This window comes from Megascapheus bottae, chromosome 7 (genome assembly GCF_031878675.1).
Source record: "Megascapheus bottae isolate mThoBot1 chromosome 7, mThoBot2.hap1, whole genome shotgun sequence".
NCBI classification, from domain to species: Eukaryota; Metazoa; Chordata; class Mammalia; order Rodentia; family Geomyidae; genus Megascapheus; species Megascapheus bottae.
Window position 1 is genome coordinate 58445448 of NC_143515.1, and position 14677 is coordinate 58460124.

The window sequence follows — 14677 nt, forward strand, 5'->3', positions numbered from 1 at the left end:
TTCCTTCTTTCCTTCCTTTCTCTCTCTCCTTCCTTCCTTCCTTCCCTCCTTCCTTCCTTCCTTCCCTCCTTCCCTTCCTCTCTCTCTCTCTCTCTCTCTCTCTCTCTCTCTCTCTCTCTCTCTCTCTCTCTCTCTCTCTCACACACACACACACACACACACACACACACACACACACACACACACACACACACAGTACTGCTGGGATTAAACTCAAGGCCTCAAGTGTGCTAAGCATGACCTTTCTCACTGAGTTACAATCCCTGCACCCTAGAAATGGCTGTTGAATTAGCAAGTCCTGGGATTGGGTAGTGCTTTTTTTTTTTTAAATCTTATTAATACAGTATTTATTTTGTCTTCCCTCTGTCAAACCCTGAGCCAACCACTTTCCCCAGACTTCCTGGGGAGGTACAGGAAAAGGACACATAGGGTAGACAAGACATGGGAGGAAAAACTATGGGAGGTGGAGACGGCTCCTTCACATGGCGAGGAGGATGAGAAAGGCCACCATCAGGCAGAAGAGCCCCATGGCCTCCGAGAGGGCAAAGCCCAGAATGGCATAGGAGAAGAGCTGCTGCTTCAGAGAAGGGTTCCTGGCATAACCAATGATGAGGCTCCCAAACACTGTGCCAATTCCAGCCCCAGAGCCAGCCACCCCAACTGTGGCGGCCCCAGCTCCAATGAACTTAGCTGCTGTATCAATGTCCCTTGAAATGGCGCTGGTTTGGAATCTGCGGCTGGGGACAGGTGAGGTCAGGGGACGTGGGCCTGCTAAGCTGTGGCTCTTATCTGTCAGTGTTTCTGGTCGGTTCAGTACCACTGCAGACAGAGGTCGGCTCAGCAGCTGATAGGTGCTCCTGACCAAGGAGGGAGTAGAGGTAAACTTGGAGCAGGCGAACATTTTCGGGGGCTATGGGGTGTGGCAAGAGAGCTGCTCCCAGGGCAGAGCGTGCTTTCTTATAGGAAACTGAGTAGAGAAAGAAGGAAGCATGAGGTCGATTCAGACAGTGATGAGAATCAGGGTGTTAGGGAAAGGAATGTTGATGGAAGGTCAAGGTCAGCTAGCTCAAGGTGGAGGAGGACCTCACTCAGGTGCCTTGTTTTCCATCTAGGAAGCAGTCAGGCCCCTGACATTCAAAACGTAATTCCTTTTAGTTTGCCTCGAGTGATAGAGATAAACTATTTTACGAGTGTAATCAGAGAGAAGGTTAGATCCTACTTAGAAAGCAAAGCTTTTGTGCTGCCTGGAAATTGTGAGCCATGGAGAATGCAGTTGAGACCTATACCAACTCCTTCACTGTCAGTGAGAGACACATGGATGGTTGAGGATTCAACACAAATCCACTAATCTCCCCTTTCCTGCAAAAGCAGGATGTGGAGCAAGAGGCTGGGAAGGAGTCTTAATTTTCTCAAGGCCATTCTATCACTTGGCAATAGTTCCCCGCAGCAGCTATCCTCATTACAGTTCTTTGGGGTCCCTTGTCTGTTATGGGACAAAGTCTACACTTCCAAGCTGGGTGTGCACTCAGCTCAGGTGCTTCCCACTGCTCTCCAGCCTCCTAGACCCCAGGTCTTAGCTGCAGATAGTTCCAGGTCACGGGAAGCTCTTGACCCATTGCCCATGCACATAAGGTGTTTCCTGTAGCTGGACTGCTACTCTCAGTCCGGTTGGCTGAGGTCTCTTATTCCCTACCTTAGCTTCTTTCCATGGCTACAACTGGGTACTATACACTGTATGACTTCGGAGGAATAAAGACTTACTCGGTTTACACTTCTGGATACTGGGAATGTCCCATGTTGAGGGACCACAGTCGGCCAGTGCTTTCTTGTTGGTGGGGACTCTGTAGAGTTCTCAGATGATGCAGGGTATGATATGGGCCTCCTTTCCTAATGCAACTGTGGGGCTTCTACCCTCATGATCTCACCATTATGTACCCAGGTGTCAATCTCCCTTGCTAGATGTGTGCTCCCTAGGACCTGGGTTGCAAGTCACTTTTGTATCTCTAAACCATAGCATGTTAATAATTGGCAAATAGTGAATTAATGAGACACAATGATGGTATTGATGCTGAAAGACATCAGTAGGCTGGGAGTGGGGGGACAGTCCTAATGTTAGTACTAGGAAACCTAGGGCAGAGGATCTTGAGCAGAAGGCTAGCCTGGGCTAGAAATCAAGTGTGAGGCAAGAGGGAGGGAGGGAAGACACACACATACACAAAGCGAAAAGAGAGAGAGAGAGGGACAGACAAAGGGAGAGAGAGAGAAAGAGACAGAGACAGAGAGACAGGAGAGAAAGAAAGAAGAAAAGGAGGTAGGAAGAGGAGGAGGAGGAGGAGGGAAGGGAGGGAAGAAAGCAAAGCAAAAGAGGCAAAAGAAAAAAGAATCATTAGATCAGTTCTGAAAACATGCCAGATCTCCATGCCTTGGCTCTCTTTTCATCTCCTGGAACCTCAAGAATCTGTGCCATATCCTCTCCCAGTCCATCCCACACCTTAAGTAGGCCAGGGAGGAATGGCTTAGCCCAGTGTTTTGCACTCTCAACTGCCCAAAAGAATCACATGGAAGTGGGGGGGACATTAAAAAAAGAAATCAAGGGGCCGGGAGTTTGGTCTAGTGGTAGAGTGCTTACCTAGCATGCACGCAGGCCCAGGTTCGATTCCTTGGTACCACATACATAGAAAAAAGCCAGAGTGGTGCTAAGGCTCAAGTGGTAGAGCTCTAGCCTTGAGAAAATCCAAGGACAGTGCTCAGACCCTGAGCTCAAGCCCAGGACTGGCAAAAAAAAAAGAAACCAACCAAAACCAAACATCTAATGCCTAAAGATCACTCCAGACCAACTGTGTCCAGAGTACAGCCAAGGATGACTTCAGTGGCCAGGCTACAGAAAGCTCCACATCACATATTCTGTGGCACTTGGGGGCAGCCAACTCCAGGGTTCATAGTACACAGAAGGTCCAGAGGAGAGTGATAAAAAGCAGGGAGGGAATGAAAAGACACAAAAAACCCCTTTCTGTCCTGGATAAGAGCCTGAACAGTTGTAACACTGAGCGGCCAGCCTAGTACTATCTACCATGGAGTACTCCGTGTACTTCTCTGCCCGGGACTTTGGACTTATAATCAGCCATTGCCCAATCTTCCAGAGGCCTTTGTCACTGTGTTCCAGCGCAGTACTGAGCACAGTTAGGCTCTCCCAGTGATTGCACTGCTGTGTGCTATGGACTTAGAGGTCTGGGAAGCCCAGGCTGGTCACCTTCCTAGCAAACTCAGATGGCATCCTCTCAGGAGGGCAGCTGAGGCTGTCAGCTGATTCCTCAAGGGCCAGCACCCATTTTAGCTGGATAATTGCATCATGGTTCGAGCACTACAGTCCTGCTCGGGACCTGGGCCCGCGGCCCTCTGAGCACACACAACCAACCACTCAGCTTTGACTTGCTTGCTGCCGCTGTGGCCGAGACTGTCACAGTTTCCATCTGGAATTTTACTCATGAGCATCATCATCATGAACTACCTTGCTTCAGCTTCTTTTCTGCCAGGGGCCAGAGACTTCAGTCAAAATCCTTAAATTTCCTTTAGAAACTTCTGGTCATCTGGATGGGAATGTTTGAAGTAGGTTTCGCCAGAAGAAACCAAGTCAAAAAAAGGAGTTATTTAATATTTTGGTCACTAATATTCCAAAGAATGTGAAAGAAGGATTGAAATATCATCTGCCACAAAGGTTCTCAAGCCTGGTGATTAGAGCTGCTTACCGAGGTTAAAGAAAAAAACAAAAACCAAAACAGATTAGCTGAGTGTGGTAGCATATACCTGTAACCTCAGAGGGCTGAGACAGAAGGATCTTGAATTGGAGGACAGCCTGGGTTACAGAACAAGATGCTGTCAACAACAACAACAACAACAACAACAACAGAACCCCAGTCAATCAACTAGAAAAACAATAAACTCCCCAAATCTCCACTCCAACTTATTCAATACTGTCTGTAGAGGTAGACTCAAATACTGGCTTTTTTCTTTTCACACTCTCTCACAAGGCTAATAAATAGTCAGCATTGTGAATCATTCCATGTTTAAAAATTCTTTATTTTAATGTGAGAAAATGAGAACCAAGGTGTTTAGGGTGACTCTGGGCTGTTAGCCTGGCTTGGATGTCCAGAGAATGTGAAGAGCTGGAAATCAGAGCAACCAGTAATGTCCAGCTCTTTTCTTTTCTTCCTTCCTTCCCTCCTTCTTTCCTTCCTTCCTTTCTTTATTTTTTGCCAGTCTGGGGCTTGAGCTCAGGGCCTGAACACTATCCTTGGACTTTCTCAAGGCCAGAGCTCTACCACTTAAGCCTTAGCACCATTTCCAGCTTTTTTTTTTTTTTCGATGTATGTGGTAACTGAGGAATTGAACCTGGATCTTTGTGCATGCTAGGCAAGCACTCTACCACTAGGCCAAACTCCTGGCTCCAGCTCTTTTCTTTTTTCTCCCGGTCTTGGGCTTGAGCTCCGGGCCTGAGTACTGTTCTTGGTCTTTCTCAAGGCTAGTGCTACTACCACTTTACCATTTGAATCACAGCATTTCCAGCTTTTTTTCTGTGTATGTGATACTGACGAATCAAACCTGGGTCTTCATGCATGCTAGGTAAGCACTCTGCCACTAGGCCAAACTCCCAGCTCTTTTTTGCACAATAGTTCTATCTGGACAACTTGTCTGATCATCCTGCTTCTTCTTCCTCGCTGGTTGTACATTCTGAAGTCAGAAATTTCAGAGGATCTTAAACATCTCCTTCTAAACCCCAGTTTCTTAATTTACTCATTTCATAGATGAGCTAGAACAGAGGGTACTTTGCTCTGTGTCATGTGGCAGGTGTCTAGGGTTCTTGAACTTGGCCTCTGAAAGACTGTGTAGTCTATTTAGTCCTGCATTAAAGCTGGTAGTTGGGATATGAAACTATCCCAAGTATTAGCTAGGGTAAGGTAGACATTTTGGGGTTTTGTCTGCCCTTATTCTTGTCATAGGTGCTAAATCATTGTGGCGCCATGATGCAGGTGGAGGAGGGGATGAGGAAGGATTTATCATGCCAGGATGTGAGTGAGGCAAGCAAAAGGCTTAGGATACCAAAGTTCAGAAGCTGGGTGCTTACTCTCAAGGTTGTGTAAGAGCCTCTCTACATGCTGGGCTCTGGTTTCTTCATCTTGGCTCTGGTTCTGAGGCAGGGAATGGGAAGAGGAAATTTTCTATCCTTGTTGAAGAGTGAAATCTGAATTGAATGCAGTTGGTGGAATGGGGGCGGTGTGTGTGTATGTCACTTAGAGCTGGAGTGTTTGCCTAGCACCCCAGAGAACCCCTGACAGCTAGAGTGTGAGAAATAGATCTTTGCCTTCCTGGGCACTAGATCACAGACCAGTGATCTCACAGAAGGGAAGGCCATAGCTGGATGTTCCCGAGTGGGGGTTAAGACAGCCTTGAGGAAACTTCAACCTTCTTCTCTCTTGGCCGAGGCCTGTCAGTGTTAGCAGCCTTGTGGAGCTTCTGGGCACAGGGAGTCTGTAGAGAGGTCAAAATCAGGGATACTTATGGATAAAGGTCAAAATATTTGATTTGTGATGTTTGTTTCTTTTGCTTGAAAACTTCCTGCAAATTAAGCCTGAGCTGAGTACTGATGGCTTATGCCTGTAATCCTAGCAATTCAGGAAGGTGAGATCTGAGGATCACAATTCAAAGCCAGTCTGGGCAGGAAAATCTATGCGACTCTTGTCTTCAATTAACCATCAAAAAGTCAGAAGTGGGGCCGGGAGTTTTGCCTAGTGGTTAAAGTGTTTGCCTAGCATGCACGAAGACCCGGGTTCGATTCCTTGGTACCACATACATAGAAAAAAGCCAGAAGTGGTGCTGAGGCTCAAGTGGTAGAGCTCTAGCCTTGAGAAAGTCCAAGGACAGTGCTCATGCCCTGAGATCAAGCCCAGGACTGGCAAAAAAAAAAAAAAAAGTCAGAAGTAAAGCAGTGATTCAAGTGGTAGAGCGCAAGCCTTGAGAAAAACAAAAACAACAAAACCCGGGACAGTGCCAAGGCCCTGAATTCAAGCCTTAGGACTGGCACACAAAAAAAGAAAGTTAACTTTGAATTCTGAGGCTTTACACTGTTCCCATAGTACAGAGCCAAAGAGTGTAACTTTGAGGCCTGGAACAATTTTGCTTTAATGTGTGCACATGTTAAATCTTTGCTTCTTCTCTGGCCCCAGAGTCCATAATTAGAACTCCACCTCCTTTGTCTGATGTGAACTGCAATTTCCTTAAAACAGTCAACACATACTGAGCCACATGTAATGTGAGACATGTAAGGGAGACCATTTTCTGTTCACCAGGAAACAATTTCCTATCTTTTCAGGCCCAACTCTGTCAGGTTATTTTACTTCTTGGGTGTATACCTAGGCCTCTGGCCCAGGGAAGGTGAGCATTTCTCTGACTGTATCTGATAATCAGTGGTCCTCTGTTATCCAGTAACATTTGCTTCATGTTTAAATTAAAATGTAATCTTGTGGAACTCTGGAATAAAGGCCATTAGTGGAAAAACGTTGATGAAACCCGAATGAAGTTGAGAGTTTAGTTAACAATATTACTCTCATGTTGAGTTCTTGATTTGGGAAATGCATCTGGCTGAACAAGATATTATTTGGAGAAAATGGAGGAAGGATTATACAGAAACTCTATGCTGATTCTGTTATTTATGTTTTTCTCTAAAACCTTTTGAGGGGAGCTGGTGGCTCACTCCTGTAACCCTAGCTGATCTCAGGAGGCTGAGATCTGAGAATCATGATTCAAAGCCAGCCCAGGCACATGGAAGTGGCTCTATGGCTCAAAGTGATAGAGCACTAGCCTTGAGCTTAAGAGCTCAGGGACAGTGCCCCAACCCAGAGTTCAAGCCTCATGACTGACAAAAACAAACAAACAAAACAAAACAAAACAAAAACAAGAAATAAAACCAAAACCTCTTGAAAAATCTTGGCCTTGGCCTGATCACTTACTAGTTGAAAGATCTTCAACAGATAAGTATCCATGAAATGAAAAGAATAATACCAGTGTAATATGGCCTGGAACTTGTCCACTGACAATAGTCCTTCCCTCCTTCCACAACCACAGAACTTGACCAACTACTGGGTCAATTAACTATTATGGTCTGAATGACTATTTGACCTGACTAGACTCTGGGAATCAATGATTGCTGGAATCACCACTGTACACCATAGTGTACATATTAATGTACATATTAATGGGCTGTGGTGAAGTTTGGATTAGAGCATTGCTCCTCTAATCCACTTTGTTCTATATCAAATCACCTGGTAGCTATAAGGAAACTCAGTGATCTAGGGCTGGACAGTTCGGCAGGAGTTCTAACAGGAGGACTCTGGCATCAGGAAAATTTCAAGCTGTGTAGGTGACACCAATATGCACTGTGTTTGATTAGGTGATCTTTAAAATTCCTGCAGCTTCTGTACAAAAGGCACATTTGGGCTTTGAAATAGGCTTAGTGTTAATCAATAATACAAAATACTGGGAAGAAATCTTAAAGGCATATACAGAATGTCTGGTTAAAGAGGTTGGGAAGCTAAGTTTTCTAGCTCTGACTGCTTTCTATTGGAGCCTCTTTTTCTTCTCATTGGGCAGAAGTAGCATGAATTTTCAATGAAAAAAAATCATCAGACAGGGCAATAATCTATTTTCTGGATTGGAAGAAATAGTTAAGTAAATGGTGAGTTACTAAAAGCCACAGAGAGAAAAGAAAGTTTAGTGAAATCAAGAAAGAAATTTGACCCAAATAAAAGGGACTAGAAAGTACAAATACTAGTTACAAACATTAGGGACATACAGAAAACAAAAATGATGTATTGATTTAATTCTCTTTAAATAATTGTACAAAGGGGTCTCAACTCACTGTGACAATGTGTGCAATGTATATTGATCAGAGTCATCGTTTTCATCCTTCTCTCCTACTCTTCTATCCAACCTCACCTCATGTTACCTAGTTCCATTTTCACATATGTACATTGAGTATTATGTCTGTATTCACACTCTGTTTCTCTCCATTCACCTGTCACCCTCCCCTAAAGCCTCACCCTGCCATTCCATCAAAGGAATGTTTCAGCTTCTTGGTATTTATTTTGTTAAATTGTTATTTGTTCAAAGAAGTTTCACCATGGAAACCTACCCTGGTATATATCATTGTTCATTTCATCAGTTTGATCATGTGTATATGCACATAGCCCTTTATGTGTTTTCTTCTATGACTGTATCCAAAGAAGGCCATTTAAATCACTCATAATATCCATTTCAGAGATACAAACTGTTACTGTTTTGATATATTTAGTTCCCCTGCTTGTATTTACATAAAAGTAGATGATTTACTACTTATTTTAGTTGGGCATAAATATTGTTGAAAATGGAATTCTATGTGGCCATCAGAAAGAATGACATCACCCCATTTGTAAGGAAATGGAAAGACTTGGAAAAAATCATATTAGGTGAAGTAAGCCAGACCCAAAGGAACATAGGCTCCATGGTTTCCTCATTTGTAATAATTACTACATACCTAGGACTCTCCTAGTAGAAGATTACAATAGCACAAAACCTAGATACATAATACCGTATAGGATGAGGCTAAATGAAAGGATTTCTAGGATATGGAAACAAGAGCTTTATATGGTGTGATTGTTGTTCTTAATGTACTATGCTACTTCTCTTCTCTTTTGTTGCCCTTTAGTTAATCTCATATTGTTACAGCATCTGACTTTGTTACCTGGCATATTGTATATAGGTTTATTTGTTTATTTGAAATAGGAAAGGCAAAGCGGGGGAAACAAGATGATTGGGAGGGGTGGGGGAGGGTAATGAGACAAAAACATGAGAAGGGGTGGCAATGTGTGAGAAGTAATGCACCTACCACCTGGCGAATCTAACTGTAATCCCTCTATACATTACCCTGACCCCCCAAAAAATATTGTTGAAGCCCTGATTTGAATGGCTTCATCATGTTTTATCCTACATTTTCACGATTTTGTATTGTTACATTTTTTCTTTTAAAATTTTATTTTAATGTGAAGTGTGGATATCTTTCACCAAACTGTATTTTTTCATTTTATTCTTTAAAAAAAAAAAAAAACTTTGCCAGGAATGTTGGCTCGTGCCTGTCATCCTAGCTATTCAGGAGGCTGAGATCTGAGGATCACAGTTCAAAGCCAGCCCTGGCACTAAAAACCATGAGTCTCTTATCTCCAGTTAACCAGTAGAAAACCGGAAGTGGTGCTGTGGCTCAAGGGATAGGGCAGTAGCCTTGAGCTGAAGAGCTCAGGGACAGCACCCAGGCCCAGAGTTCAAGCCCCATGACAAACCAAAAAAAAAAAAAAAAAAAGGATCTTCAAGTAGTTGTTCAAAGATTGCCCTTTGACGAAGTAGTTTATGAGTATATCTTGACCAATGACACCCCTTTCAACCTTCTCACTCATCCCTCCCCTCCCCACCTCTGCCCTTACTTTTCTAAATTTTGTAGGATATACTTTGAATTCTTGACTACATTTCCCCTCTTTTCTTCATTATGACCAAAATATATTAAAAATCTGTTTTCTGTGGTGTCTGAGTATACGTGCATGTGTGTGTGTGAGTTTGAAGATAACTCAGGGCTTGTTTTCACACAAGGCAAAAATCTGTTCAGGCATATTGTTTGGGACAAGTCTTGCTTGTTTTCTTACAATGATCTGGAGGTCCTAATAAATGCCCACAGCTTCCTTCTATTCATTTTAAATGTTTTGGTCTAAAGATTTCATAATTCCAGCCCCACCCTGACTATTCTCTAGGGTTATGAGAAAAAAAGAAAAATATTTTTCACCAGGGAGGAATTCTTTTCTTGGCATGTTCCCCACAACAAAGCACTGTGTCAGCTTAAGGCTTTGTATAAATAAATGATATAAATATAGATCTTGTGAGGGAGAGCTCATGATGTCTACTGACTTCTTTGGGGCTCAATGCAATGGTTTTTCTCAGATGTTTATGAACTGAGACTCATTTGTGCTTTGGAATTAGACCAGAGTTGTAGGCACATAACATAATGATTTTCATACACGACTCTTTTTGGGAATTTGAGGAAGATGCTAAAAGAGAAAGGAAAAGAGAGAAAACAAATAGGAGAAGTTATCTGGGCCAGGGGAGCTTAGCCTGTACCCCAGCTTCTCATGAGGTTGAGTTTAAAGCCAGCCTGGAAGATATATGAGATTCTTATTTTCAATTAAGCAGCAAAATGCTGAAAGTGAAGCTATGGCTCAAGTGGTAGAGGTAGCCTTAAGAGAGAAAGCAGGTTCTGAGTTGCAAGCCCCAGTACCTATACATACACACAAAAACAGAAGAGGGACACACACACACACACACACTACTGTATCTCTAGTCTTCTGCAGATCTTGTTAAAATGCAGATGCAGATTCAGTAGATCTAAGGATCATAAATACACTCCTGTAATTCTAGCTATTCAGGAGGCAGAAGTAGGAGGATTATAGTCCAAGGCTGGCATGGACAGATAAACCAGATCCTACCTGAAAAATAAAATGAAAAGTCCCAAAGGATGTACACTGTGGTTTAGGAGGCAGAGAAAGCACAAGACCCTGAGTTCAATCCCCTGCAGTGTGAAAACAACAACAAAAAAACCCATCCCAAACCCAAACCAAATCAACCCAAAACAACAGCAGCAACAACAGCAACTGGGCTCTCACTTAGGAACAAGGACCCAGCCTGGGTTGCACACCCTTTTTAGCTGAAGCCCAGCATTGCCCCTCAAGCTTCCATTCAATGCTCTGCTTCTCTCATACCTGAGAGCTTGTGGATCACTGATGGTGTTTTTTTGTGCTTGTGTCAAAAATGATGAGGCTTATTCAAGCTTCAACATTGCATAAGATTAATCTTTTTTTTTGTGGTTCTTTCGTTTTGTTTTATTGGCCAAATTCCCTCCCGTAGCTTCTCTGTTACTTTTTTTCCATTGATTTTTGGCTTCTTGATCTATTTCTGGCTCATTTTGTTTGCTTATACATTCAATCATTTCTCTTTCCTTCACACTTTATCCCATTTACTTCTATTTCTCTAGAGATTATAATATAGTCCATGCATCAAGAAGAGTCTCAGGCCTTTTCTTTCTGGTTCTAACAAGAAGACAAAGCAGGATCTCCCTGTGGTGAATGCATTTTATAAAGACTCAATTTACCACTCTTGTTCAGCCCCAGACCATTACTTCCTTTTGAAGTAATCACCAGAACGTATGCTTTCCAAACAGTCTGGGGAGCACCGCTATTTTTCCTAGAATACAGTTACTATGGCATTGTGGTTAACAAGGAATTTTCAGACTTTCAGTTAACGAAGGCCTTTAAAATTCTCTTTGGACGAAATTAATCTCCAAGACTGTCTGGCCTCTCTACAGTGGAGAATCTTTCAAGGTTTATTGTCCAAATGTTTGGTTCTCTGGACTATAAACAATGATTTGGATGTGAATCACTGACCACACACTGTGATGTTTAACACCATTGGCCCAAACCTTCTGAGGACCAGTTAACAGTGTTTAATCCGATGGAGTCAGATCAAACCGTTCCATTGAACTCATAGAACCTTACGATTGTTTTGGTGATAACCTCATTAGGTAATTCCATGGGGTGCCAAACAAAAATGACACAAATTGGTAGAAAGCTTGCCCGGCACGTGTGAGGACCTAGGTCTGAGTTCCAACAGTATTTGAAACTGGTCTTTTTTTGAGCACGAGTGGCTCACACCTGTAATCCTAGATACTTGAGAGACCAAGAAAGAGGAGGATCACGGTCCAAGGCCAGCCTTGACAGAATAGTTTGAGAGACCCCCTTCTCAATTCATTATTGGCATATTCAGTACCTGAAATCCTTAGCTACATGGGACTGTGATTCCAGGCCAGCCTATACAGAAAAATCCCTGTTTTCATCTCATCAGAGGGGAGCTGGACACAGTGGTGTATGTCAGTCTTTTTGGCGATGATAGGAAGCCTGAAAGTAGATCACGTGAGTGTCTGGGCAGGAAAAGAGATGCTATCTCCAATAAGAGGTGTGAAATAGAGATGGAGATGTTGTTTAGGCAAAGTGCCTGCCTAGTAAGCTCAAGGCCCTGAGTTCAAACCTCAGTACTATCAAGAAGAAAAGTTTTATGTAGCATGCTATCAGATGAAACTTTCTACAAGCTGGTGTCTGCAGTGTGATGGTAAAGGCGATGATGACTCAGAAGTATCCTTCTGAATTATCAAAGAATGTGGAAAGTGTTACTTTATGCTTTTTGGCACTAAATGTATTTGATATGATATTCGTTCTGGGGAAAGTGGTCTTCTATGCCTAATGCCTAATGTTACCTCACATTGGCAGATCCATTTCTAACTTATCTAGCAATTTAAATAAGAACATTTTATAAACCACACTTTGATACTGAATGTCTTGAGTCAAAGTCCATAGGAAACAGTAGAGTAGAAAAACTAGAATAAAAGTAATACAGGGCCCGTGTGGTGGCTCCTGCCTGTAATCCTAGCTACTCAGGAGGCTGAGATCTGAGGATCAAGGTTCAAAGCCAGCAGGGCACAAAAGAACCTGAGATTCTTATCTCCAATTAACCTCTAGAAAACGGGAAGTGGAGCTTGGCTCCAGGGTAGGGCAATTGCCTTGAGCTGAAGAGCTCAGGGACAATGCCCAGGCCTATGGGTAGGGTGGTAGCCTTGAGCTGAAGAACTCAGGGACAGCATCCAGGCCAAGTTCAAGCACCATGACCCACAAAAAAAGTAATAAAGGTCATGGGGCTGGGAGTTTGGCCTAGTGTAGAGTGCTTACCTAGCAAGCACAAAAACCCAGGTTCGATTCCTCGGTACCATTTATATAGAAAAAGTAGGAAGTGGTGCTGTGGCTCAAGAGATAGAGCTCTATCCTTGACACAGCCCAGAGATAGTGCTCAGGTCCTGAGTTCAAGCCCCAGTACTGGCAAAAAAAAAATCAAGGCAAACTGATTTCTTTTCTATAAACTTAAGAAACAAATTCGGTCCTGCCTAACATAGGGGTATACTCTGACAGCATTTGCCTATATAGAAGTTTCATAGGAGTTGTTCTTTAATTTTTCTGTGGTGATATGCAACAGTACTCTTTCTTCTCATATTGCTTATGAGTCAACAAAGGAAAAGAAAATAAGGAAGGGGTGCTAGTGGGAGAGGGTAGATGATAAAAGAGGGAACTGATTTTTTTTTGGGGGGGGATTCATGGGACTTGTACTCTGGGCCTGGGCACTGTCCCTGAGCTCTTCAGCCCAAGGCTACCACCCTACCCCTTGAGCCACAGCCCCACTTGCCATTTTCTAGTGATTAATTCGAGATAAGGGTCTCACGGTCTTTAGGTCTTTAGTGCCCGAGCTGGCTTTGAACCACAATCCTCAGATCTTAGCCTCCTGAGTAGCAAGGAGTAGCCACCACGAGTGGCTTAGAACTGATTTTGAAGTGCTAGAATACCATCCTTGATGGAAAGATCCAAGTAAGAGCATAAGGCCCTGAGTTCAAGCCTCAATACCAACTCATACATGCATGTACACACATATCATAGAATCACACACACTCTATTGTATAACTAAGTTGTGAGTGTCAGCAGTTCATTTAATTCTCCAGTTTCAATTCCATTTGACTCAACAAGTATTGGCTAAGTACCTATTTATGTGCACGGACAGTGCTGGGGGCACTGGAGACAGAGGGGCTCATAGACTTAGCAACTCTCCATGGAGGGATTCACAGTCTTGGTAAATGGCTCTGAGGCCACTGGAGCAATCAAGGATGGAAAAGCGGGAGGGAGAAGGAGCAGTTGATGCTTAAGAGTGAGGAGGCATTCCCCAGGTATGTGCAGAGCAGGAAATCATTGTAAAGCCAGGGAAGCTGCCGTGTGGTGAGACAGCCTGGCAATCTGGAGATGATGTCAAAAGACAGTGAGGCCTGGTGAGGTGGTGGACATGCCTATAATCCAGCCATCTGGAGGCGGAGCCAGGAGGATGGAGAGTTCCAGGTCAGCTCAGCTATACAGCAGAGTCAAGTGCTGTGTGTCACTTTAATGAGCAAGAGTTGTTGTTTATGAATAATTGGGAGCAGAGGGAGAATTTTAAGCAGGAGAGCGACTGTAAGCACAATATGTAGTCATTTCAGTATTTGACCCACACAAGGGTCCCTTTGTTTCTCATGGATATACCCTTACCCTCTGAAAAGACGTCTTTTCTGCACTCCAAATTAATCACCAGCTTTAACATAGCCCCCAGGAGCTGTCCCCGTTAGGGATACCTTCATGTTCTGGCCATACAGATGGCATAATCTGGGGTCTCAGATCATATTATTCACTCAATGACCTGCTTTATTTGCTAGACTTGACCTAAATAATCAGTCACATTACTTAATACTCAAGCTAAAAGAAGCAGTGACTTTCCAAAAATCCAAACAAAGTATGATGTTTCTGTTCCAAATACTCAGATATTCTGAGTTTCGGGCTGGGCCTACTGGGGATGACAAGAATAGTGATAGAATTTTGATCTCAGGAGAAAGTCCTCACCAACTCTTTGTCCTGTTGGTGAAGAAGCATTAAAGACAGAAATATCACCAGGCACTGGAGGCTCACACTTGTAAACCTAGCTATTCAGAAGG

The 14677-nt window shown here is 43.3% G+C and overlaps 1 pseudogene; it reads right to left on the reverse strand.

Moving 5' to 3' along the window:
- Positions 1 to 344: 344 nt before the first annotated feature.
- LOC150060857 (ATP synthase F(0) complex subunit C2, mitochondrial pseudogene) lies at positions 345 to 922 on the reverse strand (annotated as a pseudogene).
- Positions 923 to 14677: the final 13755 nt, after the last annotated feature.